This window comes from Chelonoidis abingdonii, chromosome 7 (genome assembly GCF_003597395.2).
Source record: "Chelonoidis abingdonii isolate Lonesome George chromosome 7, CheloAbing_2.0, whole genome shotgun sequence".
NCBI lineage: Eukaryota > Metazoa > Chordata > Testudines > Testudinidae > Chelonoidis > Chelonoidis abingdonii.
In genome coordinates, this window is record NC_133775.1 from 54,217,166 (window position 1) to 54,229,535 (window position 12,370).

The following is a 12,370-nucleotide window of genomic DNA, read 5'->3' on the forward strand; positions in this document are numbered from 1 at the left end:
GGCTGATCTGGTTAGGTCCTGTGATGGTGTCGCTGGTGTAGATATGTGGGCAGAGTTGGCATCTAGGTTTGTTGCATGGATTGGTTCCTGAGCTAAGTTACTATGGTGCGGTGTGCAGTTTTGTGGTGTTACTATGGTTTTGTGGTGATGCAAGCTCTGGGAATTAGGAGACTCTGGTTCTACCAGTACTGCCAGCTCTTTCACTGACTTCCTGTGAGATCTTGTGCAAGTCACTTAACCTTTGTACAATTGGGCTACTCATTTGTAAAACAAACAAAATAGGGATAATACACAGTGCCCTCTAATGTAGGCTGGATCTTTGGTTCAAAACTGATTTTATTTCTTCTTCAACACCACTAGCACCAACCCTCCCAAACCCCAGACTGATTATAGCACTCATCACTACTCTGAGGGAGGGGGAGGGGAAGAAGAGAGCTATACTAATGAAAATTACTTTCCAAAACTTCAAATAATGATACCCTTTTAAAAGACCCTTTGTGAGAAATCCTGCCACCATTGAAGTCAAAGCTATTTTTCTTAAACATTGTGATGTGTTATCATAAGATTCACAGCAATGACATTATTATAATAAATCTGTGTATGATGTGTCATACAGAAATAATACATTAGGAGCTGGTAGTGAGGAGGCCTCACTCCCCGCTGCACCTGAGAGGGACAAGCCAGAACAGGTGTGGCAGTGGGTGGAGCCACCCCCACCTGTCCCTGCCCCACCCCCAGAAGTCAAGGGGAGGGACAGGAAGTATAAAAGCCCGGCCCCGGTGCTCAGTTGGAAGGAGGCTGCTAAAGAGAACAGATGCTGGTGCCCAAGCTCCCCCTTTGCCTGGTACCCAGAGGAGTGCTGGCCTGACCTACCCCGTGCTCGGTACCCAGAGGAGCTGCCTGAACTTCCCGGCGCCTGGCATCTAGAGGAGCTGCCTGAGCTTCCCTATGCCTGGTACACAGAGGAATGGCCTGGAGTTCCTGATGCCTGGTATCCTAAGGAGCCCGTGGTCTGGGACACACTGGCAGGTACCCAGTGAGGGGGAGATTGGAAGTAGCCTGGGGGCAGCTGACCCCAATCAGGCTGCAGATTCACCTGAATCTATGTCAGTGTGTTGCGGTCAGGATCCCCGCTGACTGTCAGTGGTGATAGCTGCTACTAGGGCCCCTGGCTGGAACGCAGTGGAGTGGGAGGGCCTGCGTTCCCCCTGCCACCCTTGCAAGGGGTGGCAGACTCGCCCTTCCCTGGGCCTGAGGAGGCCATTCAGGCTGGTTGTTTGCTCAGCCCTCCTGAGGGGCCTGAGCCCTGAGTCACTTGCTGCCCTGCCCCGAGCCAGGGCCTGGGCTTTATATACCTGAACTGCTTGTTGCGTTGCCCTGCCCTGCCCCAGGCCTGCCCTGCCCTGGGCTTCTAGACTGCCTGTTTGCTCAGCCCTGAGCCAAAAGGGCCTGAGCTTTGCCACTGTGTTTGGGGCCCTGCACAAACCTAGGGCTGGGCCCCCACCTAACTGTACATTGTTGCTCAGCCCTGCAGCGGAGGGTCCAAGCCCCCAGCTAATGGTGTATTGTTGCTCAGCCCAATGGACTATATATTGCCGGTCAGCCTTGCAGTAGAAGGCCAGAGCTCCTAAGTGACTGTATATTGCTGCTCAGCCCTGAGACAAAGGGCCTGAGCTCCCAGCTGACTGTATACTGTTGCTCAGGCTTGCAGCAGAAGGCCTGAGCTCCTAATTAACTGTGTGGTGTTGCTCCACCTTGCCGAAGGAGGCCGGAGCCCCAAGCGACCGTGCATTGTTGCTCAGCCCGGAAGCAAAGGGCAGGACCCGGGCCAACAGTGTAGTGAGCAGGTGTGGCTCCCCTCTGCCCTCAGGGAGGGTTGAGCCCCGGTCCCAACTTTCTGCAGAGCTTTTAAGATTCAGTAGTTGCCACTGATCAAGAAATAATCTATCCTACATGTTTTATATTTATTTCTACAAAGGGGCATGAATTTTATTTTTCACTGTGCTATAACAGTAGAAGTGGGATGTTTTTACCATCTACAGGCAGGGGAAAGGTTGCTACCCTACCACCTCTGGACACTTTCATCTAACTCATCCCTGTGCATATTTGCAAAAAGCTTGCTAAGAGGCTTTCACCTCCTTATCCAACCCCCCTGCTCCCTGTCCCCTGACTCCCCTCTCAACCCCTTTTCACATCCTGCCCCGAGAGGCCCCCTGGGACTCCCAATCCTCCCTGTTCCCCATCCCCTGACCGTGCCCCCCCAAACCTCTGCCCCATCCAACTGTCCCCTCCTCCCTGACTGCCCCCCAAGACCCCCTGCTCCCTTACCCAACCCCCCCCCGCCACTCCCCACCCCCTTACCAGCAACAGGAACTCACAGCCGCGACACCCAGCCAGAGCCAGTCATGCTGCCCAGTGGGAGTGGCGGGCCAGAGTGTGGCCCACTTGGCAGTGTGGCTGCGGGGACAGCAAGAGAGGGGCCAGGGACTAGGCTTCCTGGCTGGGAGCTTAGGAGCCAGGCAGCACGGTCCCATGGGCCTGATGTGGCCCGCGGGCCGTAGTTTGCCCATGTCTGATGTAGTGTAATGGGCCCACTCACTGCTAGGGGGCCTCCTCTTGTCAGCTCTTTCCAGGTTTAATGGCCCCTTGTGCCACCTATTTGCACCCCCTGCTGCCTCTCTCTCTCTGCAACTCAGGGTGGTCTCTCTTCATGGCTTGGCCTTCCAGTTTGGTCACTATAGTCCTCCCTTTCCAGGGTACCAAAGTCCTAATGTCCAACTGTGCAAGACAGTCTTCTGCTACACTGCCGGGTTTACGCTACTTCCCTAGTGGCTAGTAGGAGAACCCAGGCCCATCCCCTAGTCCAATCTCCATCCCAGGGATCCTACAACCAGCAGCCAAGCTCTGCACTGTCCCAAATCTGGTTGTTTCTCTGGGCTGCTCCTACATTGCCTCTATCAGACTATCAGACTCTCAACTCTCCTCTGGGTACACCCTTTCCTCAGGGCCAGGATCCAGGGTTTCTATTCTCCCCCTGGTTTCCTCCTTTACCTCTTTAAGGACTTATCTAAACTTAAAATGCTGCAGCAGTGCACTTGTAACATTTCAGTGAAGGCACTACCTACACCGACGGGAGGGGTTCTCACATCAAATGTTAGTAATCCACCTCTCTGAGAGGCAGTAGTAGGTTGATGGGAGAATTATCTGGTCAACCCAGCACCATCTGCACTGAGGGTTAGGTCAATTTAATTGCATTGCTCAGGGGTGTGGATTTTTCACACACACCCGAGCCACATAGCTCGACCATCCTAATTTCCTAATGTAGAACAGGTCTAAGGCTTAAGAGTAACTACACACTTCCACACTGCAGCCCTCACTGGTCTCAGCTTCCTACTTTTATACCAAAGTGACTATTTGGGACACCCTAGGTATGTCACCTGGTGTGCTAGGACGCCACTGAGTCACTGTTCTCCCAGCCTGGGTCCCCTTTAACGGACCTTGCTGAGTTAAGCTCCCCAGTCAAGCACACAGGCAGGGCCACACCCAGCTGCACAGAGAGCCACTCTGGGAAGGCTCAGCTTAAGGGGATTGCCACAGCAACCAGATGCCCCGCCTTGGAGTACAAACCCAAAATTATATGAAATTCACCTCTTCCCTCAATGTGGAAGAGGGTATGCACAATTTCTCACCCTCCTCCCCCGTTAGAAATCACATAAACTGGGTTGTATTATAAACCAGAAAAATTTATTAACTATAATAGATGTACTTTGAACAGTTAAGGAGGTACCTGACAGAACAAGGCAGATTACTAAGAAAATAAAACAGAACACACAAATTAAGTTTAATACACTAAAGAAATTGGTTACATGTGAGTTCTCACCCTAAATGTGGTTCTAATAAGCTTCTTCACAGGCCAGATGCCCTTCTAGCCTGGGCCAGTTCTTTCCCCCTGTTCAGTCTTAGTTGTTTCCAGCAGTCATCTTGGATGGGGTTAGGGTGACCAGATGTCCCGATTTTTATAGGGATAGTCCCAATTTTTGGGTCTTTTTCTTACATAGGCTCCTATTACTCCTCACCCCCATCTCAATTTTTCACACTTGCTGTCTGGTCACTCTAGGTGAGGTAGTCATAGTTTACCCTACCCCTGGCCTACATTTCCCCCCCAAATGTATACATTTAGCCATATTAAAATGCGTATTGTTTGCTTGAGCCCAGTTTATCAAGAAATCCAGATCACTCTAAAACAGTGATCTGTCATTTTCATTTTTTACCGCTGCAAACTTTATCACTGATGATTTTATGTTGTCCACTAGGTCATTAATAGAAATGTTAAACAGTGTAGGGACAAGAACCTGTCCCTGCAGGACCCCACTTGAAACATACCTGCTCGATGATGATTTCCCATAAGTGATAGCAAGAAGTAGTATTGGAAACAAACTGTTACATATAAAATAAAATTATAACACACATTCTAGAGCTAGACTTAATAACTAGATACTCTCATGTCTTGTAGAGCAATGCTCACCCAAAATCCATGCAGCACTTTACAGCCAAATTTGGCTGTGCTCCTTCTTTCATGAGACAGGCACCTATCAGGTTACATCCTAGGTGAAGTACTCATTGTGTTTCCTTACACTCCAACATATGCCAGTCCCATTTTTTGTTTTTATTCATAAACACACAACCCCTGCTGTTTGTTTCATCTTGTAGACTTCATCTCTTGTCGATTTCACAGTCTCTTATTTAGCCTGTGGCTCAGTATGCAAAAAGACATACAATATACAACTGACCAGACAGGAAGATGTGTCTGTTACCACCTGCCTGAAAGGAACACTACAGAGGTATATCACCCTGGTGACCTGCATTAATTCCAAGACCATAAGAACATATTTTTTGGTATAGGATACACGTAACATGGTGGTTTGCTCTTGGACTGGAAAGCTGGGGCTAAGACAGCCCTGTTTACAGGATGAGCCATACCTGGCTTGACTCAGGAGTTCCCAAGGTAAATGGCAGTAGAAAGCTGCAGGGAAGAGGCTTTTGCAGTGAGGAAACTGCAGAGAGAGGGTCCCACGGACTGCTTCCCCAGAGGAAGGGATGGTTCCTCAGGAGAGAGGACCTGGACCTAACTTAAGTTTGGAGGGAAGACTATTTTGAGAACTAAGAAGGGTTGTGATTGAAAGAAACTGTGGCATCTATGAGGAGAGCCTTGAAAAAGGGGAAAAACAGGAGCAGGGCACTGCAGATGCTACCCTGGCCAGAGGCTTTCAGCAGAGACCTCACATGGCACCCTTTGGTGAACTATTAATCAGATATCCAACCCAGCGGATCCCTGTAAAAGCCTGTGCACCCAGATGGCACCTAGGGGTCCCTGGATCACACTAGGTACAGGGTTTGTACACCCTGTTACACAGGGGTCTGTACCATTACACTAGTGCAAATTTCCCTAGTGTATATCAGCCCCAAGAGTAAATATTGGTGATACTTCCACTGAATATTTGTATATTGTCTATAGGATTAAAGTCATCTTTTTATAATTACCATACTGCTTTTCTAATTTTTAAGCACTTTGTCCTAGATTCTCAAAGGTACAGTATTTAGATAATTCACTCACTCATACCCGTCACCCCAATATTTAGATAATTAACTCCCAATAATGTGAATGGAAATTAGGTGCTTAAATACCTCAAATGCTCAGCTCCTCAGTCTTCTGTCTTCCCCATCTCTCCTGCTGCTCTTGGAGTGAACATAGTTTTGTAAATGATTTCAGCTTTCATTTTTCTATTTCTATGTAGATTTTCTTTAAAAGATACAAATTGGAAGTTAAAGTTAGAACCATTGTGGGTGTAACGTAATCACAGTTGAATTGACATAAGGAATAATGCCTGTCTTCTCCAAGTGAGATATAATCTAACTCTGAGCTGCAGCAGAGGTGATACATTTCTTTTAGCTGTACTAACAGAAACACAAGCCATACAATCACTTTGCAGTTTTGGCCCTTAATTGATCTCTTGGCTCTTTGCAATGCATGCCCCACCTGTTAGGGTAGCACTGTGCTTGCTACCAAAATTGCATGCTAGTGCCATTAGAGCATGGTCACTAAACCAAAGATTTGATTAGAGACGTAAAAGCCAGTATAATGGTGCAAGTAACAGCTTTTAGGCAAGAAGCCGTCTTTCCTGTACCAGTGTCATTATAGGACCTCCTAATCTTTTTTTTTTTTTTTTTGGTGAACAGATATCCTATGGGATTTCTAGTTTCCCCCACCATTGTCCTTATTGACCCTGCACTCAGGTAGCTCTTCTTCTGGTTGAAGGCAGTTTGATGCAACCTCCTCCAGAGATTTCCAGTGCTGCCACACAGCTCTTCTTATTTGAGGCTATAGTATGTATCAAGTGGATCCATGAGGTTTATACACACTTGTGTGGCTATGCATGAAAGCTGCATTGTGGTTACAGGAAAAAAAACTTTATGTTCAATGAGAGTACAGCCTACAAGCACATTCTGTGAATGCAATATACTACAATGGCACTGAGGATAAGATGAAGAGTCCAAAGCTCACCCTGAGAAGCTGGCAAGAAGCCTAAGGGTCATAAAGGAAAAGAGATTAAGAGCAGGGTGTTTTATGCCCTTTTATTGTGAAACTTTGCATATGATGATTCTGCCAAAGGAGCCAGTTAACCTTTCCCAGTTTGACAAGGAGAAGAGCACAGGAGACAGAGCATCCTGCTTTCAGTCAGCCCTTGGAATAGAGTTTCAAGCATCACCATCCAGAAATGTTTATTAATGTTAGCAGAAAGTGTGCAGGCATGGAATATTTCAGTTGACTATAGGAACATTTTCAGTCTGAAACCTTCCTCCTGTGTCAGAATTCCCATTCACCTGCTCAGTTAAGTCACATTAGTAAATTAAGACTGGAAATAATATTCCCTAAATGGATATCAGGGGAATAGTAGCTTTCTACCCAGTTCTGGGCAGAAAAACAACAGAATTCCAAGTTCCATAAGAGAGACATAAATTAGAGAACTTTGGAATCTGACTCACACTCTGGCTCCCGGGAAGTCTGTGAGACTCCACAGCCCAAAGCAAGAAACTGATTATTTCCAAACAAAACAAACTGAAAAATATGTAGGACCAAATTTTGAGTGGGACTTCTGAATATCACCCAGTAAACTTTCAGGGGTGTCTGCTTTTGTACATGCAAAACATGTCTTTGCACATTCATAGTGAACAATGGAAAATGCCTCTCTGTGCATGCAATAACCCACTTTGTGCATGCTTTAAAAACTATATTGTACATGGGTCTAATGTGATAAGCAAACTCAGAAGAAAAATAACTTGTAAAAAAAAGTGGCATCTTCATGTACAAAATGGATGTGCCCATAGCAACCGATTAGTGAAAATTTGAAGGATTTAGAATTTTTCAATATTTTTAAAGTGGGCTCCCACTGCAAGAGATACCTCCTGGTGGGAGTTTGTATGGTGCTCCATCACTAACAACATTTATTTTGAGGTCAAGCCATTGAGCTCTCCTAGTTGATACCCAATGCATATGAGGGCTGTACCATGACATCAGGTGGAGGTTAGGAGATGGAATCTTTCATCTGCTACCTATGGGCCTGATCCTACTCAATTAAAGTCAAGGGAGAGACCCCTATATATTTAATGAGAATTGGACCAGGCCCTACAAAGGACCGTAATATTGAAGAAGGTTTTGCTGCCCACAGTGATAAGGATGGCAGCTAAAGGAATTCCCCAATTCAGCCAGTGGGGAACCACATCAGAGATGCTGGAAGACCATAGAAAGCTCCCTTACTCAACTGATAAGTGTCTGTACGTGGGGCTTGTCTGTCCAATCTAAAGACACCTGCAGTTGAAGGTGGTCATAGTGGAGGAAGAGCAATGGTGTGCTGAAGCTGAAAGGAATTTCCTCAGACTTCCTCCCCTCTCGAAAAAGATGGATAGTGATTTGACAGAATACTTACTTTTGAAGTGTTAAAGATGCAACTGTTAAAATCAGAACAGGAAGAAAAGATGCTGCTTAGTTAAGTAAAAAATGTATTACTGCATGGAAAGAAGAGGAAAGAAAAGCAATTGTTAAAATAAAAGAGCAAATGGATTACAAAGTATGAGACTGGATCCTTTCAATGTTCTTTTCTATTATGTATATTTCCTACAATCTTTGGTCTTTACTTAAAAGAGCTAAAGAGAATTCATTCAAAACTACAGTTTATTGGGCCTGGGAATAGAAGACAGTAAGCAAACTGCCCTTCTTGGATTACTCACTATCAGACTGCCAGATGGCAAAATACACACCAGAGTTTATGGAAAACCTAGCACAGATCAGAACCTCTAGTATAGCTCTTATACCCAAGCCACATCATTGCTAAGGATCCTGGAGCCCAAGACGACAACAACAAAGTGTTCCACAGAAAAATGTCTGCAACTAAAAGTCCAAAGTAACAACTCTAAAATGTAACAAAGAAAAGCTGTGGCACCAAGCAGCTCTCTCAAAAAGGGTCAGTGCATATAGCAGCAATGTGGGAACCTGGTAGTATTTTGAGTTACACGAAAATTATGTAACAGTTTTTGAACTGGGTTTCCCTAAACTACTTCCAGTTTCATAATGTTTTCTCCATCAATATATCCATTGTGGGGTTTAAGGGTAACTTAGTTTAAAAGCCTTAGGCCAAATAGTCAGCTAGTGATGTCACAAATTGATTTGTCAATTTACACCAACTGAGGATAGTCCAATGTATTTCTAATTAAATTTAAGCCTGTGCCATATAACCAGTAAAGTTGCCTTCTTGAAATTGGTTCTTGCTTCTGAGACCAGACAGCCGTCCAGAATGCATATTTTGCTCCAGCCAAATGGAACCTGAACACTTTTTGAGTAGGTTCTAAATTTAGTAAGATGAATTTTTCCACTCCTGTTAAGTAGCAATCGGCCTGACAAAGCCTTAGAGAAAGCAGCATTTGTCATGCATTGTGATGTGAGGTTCAACATCAGGCTGTTGTGATGCCCCATATTTGTAAAATCGACCTCTGCTTAAGGACTAGAAAGGGATTAATCAGGACATCACAGAAGCAGACTAGGATCAAGGGAACAGTGGACAAACTTGTAACTACAGACATTATCACTATTGGCCACATAATCATCTCAGAAGCTGACAAAGCCAAAGCCAGGGTAAACAGACATTAGAAAAATAAGTAATAGAGTCCCTGATGCCACCCAATGGATCATGGCAGTGAGAACATCTGTTCACAATAGTGTAAAAAAAAAAAAATCAAAGAAAAAGTGACAGACGAGTTTTTTCCAGATGTATAGGCAACAGGGAGAATGAAGGTCACAACAGAATGCTGTATAGAAATGAGAGCTCATAACCACCTAATCATAACCCATTCTTCTCTGCAGCTCAGCAAAGGACCTGAGAACAGCTTCTAACAATCCTTTCTCATTTGCCAGCACAGCCAATGACCTCAGTCTATCATACTTGCCCCAGCTAACGGAAACACAGAGTAACACATTAACTGCTCCTCTGAAATTAAAACATGCAGTGGAAGAGTCAAAAAGGGAGTTTGCATATATATACTGTAGCTCACACCAAGTATTGTTGCACTTGCTATTTGTTAAATAGCAAAATACAAGGAGACATGAGGCCAGTGATGAGCTGCCAAAATCTTAACAACTGGTTCCCTATAAAAAGTTCTGATTTAAGGGGGGGGAAGCGGGGGAGGTCCAAGGGTGGGGGGACACATTCTCGTGGGACCAGGGACCCCTGCAGGGCCTAGGGAAAATTGCCCCCCCAGCGGCCCTGGAGCTTGCAGCCCTCCCCTTACCTTGCCTGCAGCTCAAAGCAGCAGGATGACTCAGGAGCTCAGCTGAACTGCCCAGCTGGTGCTGGCAGCTGGCCACGCTGCATCTGGGGGGAATTGGGGGAGGGGCCAGGGGATCCTCAGCCTCCCCAGCTGGGAATCCCAGGAGCAACAGGATGGTCTGGCCTTTTAACAACCGGTTCTCCACAGAGGTCTAATTTTAGCAACCGGTTCTTGGGAACTGGTGGGAACCAGCTCCAGCTCACCAATGCATGAGGCCATATGATGATGTTATTTACACTGATTGTATGCAGTGTTGCAGCCAGATTGGTCCCAGGATATTAGAGAGACAAGGTGGGTGAGGTCATATCTTTTACTGGATCAACTTCTGTTGATGAGGGAGACAAGCTAGTGGACAACACAGCGGACAAGATATAAAGAATTACTAGGCAAAATGGTGACTCAAACTCAAGATTATCATAATCCAGGCCTTTAATTAAACATCATGCCAGGCCTTCATTTTATTAATTTTAAATTATTGTATCTGAGTCTAACTATTTTGTTTGTTGTAATTGTTGCAGTAACATAGAGATGTCAGGCAACAGGTATGTGGAACAGCCACAAACTTCACAACCAGGTTTAAATTGTATTTATTTATTTTACTGAAAATGGAAGGCTGTGTGGAATACAGTAGAACCTCAGAATTACAAACACCAGAGTACAGACTAACCAATCAACCACGCACCTCATTTGGAACTAGAAGTACACAGACAGCAACAGAGACCCTCCCTCCATCCCCCCAAAAGGCAAATACAGTACAGTACTGTGTTAAATGTAAACTACTGAAAAAATAAAGGGAGCCATTTTTTTCTGCATAGTAAAGTTTAAAAGCTTTATTAAGTCAATGTTTAGTTGTAAACTTTTGAAAGAAGAACCATAACATTTTGTTCAGAGTTACAAACATTTCAGAGTTACGAACAACCTCTATTCCTGAGGTGTTTATAACTCTGAAGTTCTACTGTAGATGTCTTTGTGTAAGGATGAGCGTATGGCTGAAGAGACCACAGATCATTCCCCATACTGGAAGGCAGGCTTCTAGACTGCAGGGGAAGAACTGGCTGAATCTTATGGCAGGGTCTGTGCTAGTTAGGTAATATTCAAATGAAAATAATTTACTTGTAAAATAAGCACTCATTGTGCCTTATTAAAAACACCATCACAATCACTACAATATAAGTAAAATATTCTATAAGAAATTACTTATCTATAATGGGGAAAAGTTGAACAAATTTTTATTCTCTCTCTCTGAAGAGATTTTAGGCATGGAGAAAAGTGCAAGACAGAAATTTCTCTGTATATTGAATAGGTACAAGATGAGGAGATGGGCTTGTTAAGGCACATGTTTGGAAGGCAGAAGAGATGGTTTCTTTTAGTGACCCTCCTATGGATTTCCTGTGTGATCTTGGGCAAATCACTTAACCTCCATACCTCAGTTTCATTATTTGTAAAACAGGATTATTAATATTACCCTTTAACATATGAGTAATGTAAAACTAAAATCAGGTTCCTCATAGCTGCTTTTTACAAACTTCCCACTAAAACCTTTAAGTGAGAGCTTGAACATTAATCTTGGCCTACATTTTGAGGAAAGGACTAGGAAATGGTCCCGGTGCTCAGGGAATAATGGGAGTTTGAACTATTCTCCTACAATCCCCATCTCTGTGAAGGTTTCCAGAAGGCCTTTAGAAATCACCCAGATGTGGACCTGTGGGATAGGTACCCAGAGGGGAATGCAACTGCAATGGCATAGCACAGTGCAAGAAAGCATGCTGGATAAAGCTGCAACAAAAACAGCATAGCTTCTGTAAATACACTGCTCCATTGGTGATTATCTTGGTGCTTTAGATTTTAACTGAGATGTTTTCTTTCAGCTACAAGACCAGTACTATATAAAAGCGTTAGAACAAAACAGTACATTTCTGTAGCAATAAAATGTTTCCAAAACTTACAAAAGTGATAGAAATTGTGTTATAATGACTGACCCTGAGGACACCCCTACATAAACAGTTCCTTTCTATGGTTTATACTCCATTAATTCTTTCAGTACATTGTTTCTTAATCTTTTTCATGTATCAGAAGACTTCACGGAAGAGCTGCTGCACAACACTTTGTCATCTATTTGTTTACATCTTCAGTAATCTGTCTGCTCTGGACTGCCAATTCTAGCAACTGTTGGTTTGATAGTTCAGTTAACCATATCATGTAACATTTTTTTCCAAGTGTCTCATTTAGAAGATTGATAGAATGACCTCCCTTGATAGAAAGAGGTTCTGCAGGCTGGGACTAACTGGGCTGAATTTGATTGAAGGGGCAGGTTAAGCAGAAATGTCCTCAGTATGGGTAATTTTAATTCTACAAGTGCTCAGTTTTGTATAAAAGAATGAAACACATTAAGAAGTGAGAAAATCAAAACTCATCTTTGTAGCAATTTCCTGTTGTTTCTAGAACAAAAGTAGCATCTGGGACGAGTGAGCTCATTTCCTGCTCACGGTAG

The 12,370-nt window shown here is 44.3% G+C and overlaps 1 long non-coding RNA gene across 1 annotated transcript in view; it reads right to left on the reverse strand.

Moving 5' to 3' along the window:
• The window catches only part of LOC116826619 (uncharacterized), a 104,930-nt gene extending 99,136 nt beyond the window's left edge, over positions 1–5,794 (reverse strand). Inside the window, exon 1 of the long non-coding RNA XR_004374103.2 lies at positions 5,686–5,794. This is a non-coding gene — a long non-coding RNA (uncharacterized LOC116826619). The remainder of the gene's footprint in view (positions 1–5,685) is intronic.
• Between the last annotated feature and the right edge of the window lie 6,576 nt (positions 5,795–12,370).